Here is a 4049-nt window from a genome sequence, read left to right on the forward strand (position 1 = left end):
CAGTTTATTACACCACACAGCACAGCACAGCACAAGAATAAAACTTAACAGAGCTCTGGGTCAGTCTGTTAGTTCATAGGTCACCTGCCAGTGAGCTACTCCCCGAGACTGACCCCTATTGTCCAGTTGGCACAGTTTATATAGGTCAATCTTATCACACAGAACAAAAGTTGTTTTCCCTGCTAGATCTTTTTGCATAAGGGTTATCACAAGTCATCTCCTGTTTTGCAGATTTCTGGGGTGTAGCATTCCCATGTTAATCCTCCAGGCCAGACTATCCTGTTGTTTAGATCTGAAATTAATTCATCCCCAGATATTTCTAATCACCATTCGGTCCCTGTCTGGCCAATTTCTGCTGTTCTCTTTAACACCTCCTCGTGCCTTAATCTTCCTCCTAGACTGGTTTTCCATTCCCTTTGATTCTTGCGCGCCATTCTTTGTTCTGATCTGGCCTGTGTCTCCTGTGCTACTTCCCACCTCCTTCAGTTGAGCATTCCTCCTAAATCGTTTTATGCATATCCTCTCCCTGTATCTTGGGAGCAGCCAATTTTGTTCAGCCAACTTTGCTCCATGCTGTGACAGCCACTTAGCCACATTCCTCTTTCCCTGACTCATGCAGTACAAATAAACTTATTGATTAATCATTTATTTCATACTGTTTTAACCCCTAGATTCCAACAGTACTCGCTCCAGTTCTGTTTGACATTTTCATCTCTGCTCTTCTGCGCCATGCCTTTCCAGAAGCTTCAGGCACAGCGCTGCACACAAGGAGCTCCAGAAAACTTTTTAATCTGTCACGGCTCCGGGCCAGGACATAAATCAGAAGAGTTATGATTTGAGAACTGCTCTATGCAGATGATGCTGCCTTCATGGTTCACTCCCAGCCAGAGCTGCAAGTATTGTGTGATGCATTTGCATCTGCCTGCACTGAATTTGGTCGGAAAATGAGCCTGGGCAAGACGGGCATCTTTAGCCAACAAACCCACGACACTCCATCAGTTACGATCAATGGGTCAGTGCTCGCCAACATAGACAAATTCTGCTACTGAGGCTTCACTGTGACAACAACGAACTCACTTGATGCAGAACTGGACACAAGCCTGGGAAAAGCATCCACTGTCTCCGTGCCCATGTGTGGGAAAACTGCCACCTCTCCACCAAGTTGAAAATCCGAGTCTACGAGGCCTGCGTGCTGAGTATGCTTCTCTACAGCCTTGAATCCTGGGTCACATACATAAAGCATGAACACTGCCTAACGCATTCCATTTCTGCTGCCTCAGATCCATCCTAGGCTACTCATGGCACGACAGAGTCACAAACGTCCAAGTCCTGGAGAAGACTGGAGGTACGGACCTCTACTCAATCATTCGCGCTCACTGCCTGCGGTGGGCTAGCCACATTGTCTGTATGCAGGATGGCCGATTGCCCAAAGATGTCCTCTACGGTGGGCTACCAGATGCTCCCCGCAATGTTGGCCGCCCACGTTTTCACTACAAAGACGTAATCAAGTGCAATCTCCAGTCATTCCATGTCAACCATACTGACTGGGGGGACCTCGCCGAAAAAATCGCACTGCATGGCATTCTGCGATTCGCAGTGGAACATCACAATGTGCCAACGACTACAAAAAGTTCCGTGAGGGCAGAAGAGCGACAAGACACCGTGTTCATGTTCACTTGCGAAGGGATGGGCCACGATGTTGTCAATGAATTGAACAGGAGACTGTGCAGCCGCAGAGGCTGAGGGAGCATAGGAGGAGAATTCACAGACCGTGGCTCTGAACAGAGATTGTTTTGATTCCCTTTCTACTCCAATAGCTCAGTGCTTAGAGCACTGGCCTTGTCAACCATTCCTTGCTGGGGCCTCATTTCTGCAAGGGGAGCTGGACAAAGTGGTGACTCTCCGTCTGCCTAAAATAAAAGGAGTCTTGAACCTTGAACCTCAGTCAGAAGTGAGGAGCTGTTTGGAAAGGCTGGGTGCTGAAGCCTATCAGCTCCTCTCTGAGCGGTGAAATGGATCGGTTCCAATTTGCAATCGTAGCAGTAGGTCTATGGTGGATGCCATCTCACTGGCACTACACAAAGCCCTGGAACTCCTGGACAGCAAAGATGCATACTTCAGGATGCTTTTTATCGACAACAGTTTGCCATTTAACACCATCATTCCCTCAAAATTGATCAGCAAACTCCAAGACCTTGGGACTCAACACCCCACTGTGTAATTGGATGCTGAATTTCCCTCTCCTCCTGTCCACAATCAGTGAGGATCAGTAAGAACATCTCCTCTACAATCTCCACCAGTACCAGAGGGCTGTGTTCTTAGTCCCTGCTTTCTCTCTATAAACTTATGACTGCGTGGCTCAGTACAACAAAGCCAATGCAACTGATGCTACCATGGTAGTGGATTATATATAATGGGGCGATGAGACAGCATACAGGAGGGAGAATGAAAACTTGGCTGAATGGTGCACGAACACCCAACTCCCACTCAATGCCACCAAAACCAAGGAGCTGATTGTGGACGTCAGGAAGGGAAATCCAGAGTTGTATGGTTCAGTGATCATCAGGGGATTAGTGGTGGAGAAGGTGAGCAAATTTCAGATCTTGAGAGTCATTATCTTGGACCCAACACACAAATGCCATTGTGAAGAAAAGACATCGACACCTGTACTTCCTCAGGGATTTGCGGAGGTTTGGTACGACATCAGAAACCCTGGCAAATTTCTACGGAGGTGTGGTAGAAAGTGTGCTGATCGGCTCCATCCCAGTTGGGTATAGGCACATCAATACCTTTGACTGAAAAGCCCTCTGAAAGGAAGTGGATACAGCCCAAGACATCACAGGCAAAACCCTCCTCACCAACGAGAATATCTGGAACTCTGCCATCGGAAAGCAACAGCAATCTTCAAGAATCCACACCACCCAGCACACGCTCAGGAAAGAGGTAGCCACAAGACCCACACCATAAGTTTCAGGAACAGCTGCTACCATCAGACTCCTCAACAACAAACTCAGTCAGGGACTTATGTAAGGAGGGTACTTTTACACTTCATTGATGTTTTTCTCTCTGTATCGTACAGTCGGTTTGTTTAAATTTCTTTATTTGTTTACATCTCAACGTTGAGTCAGTTTTATATGGCATTGCCAAGAAGGTTAATTCTGCATGGCCCGCAGCAAAAACTATTTCAGGGATCGATGTGACGTCATGTATGAACTCTGACAAAAAATCTGAAATCCGAAATCGGAAATGTCAGATGTTTTACACGTCTGGACATGGCAAAAGAAACCTTTCCAATGCACTGTTGCCAAAAGTGACTTTAGTTAGGGAATCTTCTGGGGTTTGGAGCCTTCATAATGTGACAAAGACAAGGCCATTTCCTAACCCCTGTTGATCTAAGTAATGTGAATAAAACATCTGGGATCCTAGCTCCATGAAACAAGCCTTAGAGAAGTTGGGTCACTCTATGGTGCCATGTTCTCCCAGAGTAAATCATGTCTGATACCAAACTTTTTTTCCCCTCCCAGAGCAGTTTAATGATTTTGGGAGATGTAATGGTGTCAAATAAACATTCCATCATCTGGAATCCAATGAAGTGGTTCAACCACATCAGAAATGACCACAGCCAGAGTGAGTTGGGGCGGGGGAGTGAATTTGTCCAATTTGCGAAAACATTCACCACGTGTCATTTTTCTTACAGACAGGCCAGATTGGGCTGTCTTATCACACCCCCTCATAGAGGAGGGTATCAATCACTTCCCCGATCTCCTTATAGCCCCCTGGCACCCGATCCAGGTGGGTGCAGACTACCTGGGAGGGAGGGGCAATGACAAGAGGAGTCCACCTGGCTGCCCCGACAACAATGGTTGGCGGGAGACCCTCAAATATAAACTGCCCCTTGAGTACATTCATTCCGAGAATGTGGGGGGGTTGGGGTCTCATTGTGACATCATAGCGAGAGAGTAAATATTGGGAGATTACCATGGTTTCACTTGTCTTTCTGTATTATTGTGTAACAATAAACCCATTGATGACATCACACAGCCAGCAAA

The sequence above is a fragment of the Narcine bancroftii genome, unplaced genomic scaffold (assembly GCF_036971445.1).
Source record: "Narcine bancroftii isolate sNarBan1 unplaced genomic scaffold, sNarBan1.hap1 Scaffold_152, whole genome shotgun sequence".
Taxonomy (NCBI): Eukaryota; Metazoa; Chordata; class Chondrichthyes; order Torpediniformes; family Narcinidae; genus Narcine; species Narcine bancroftii.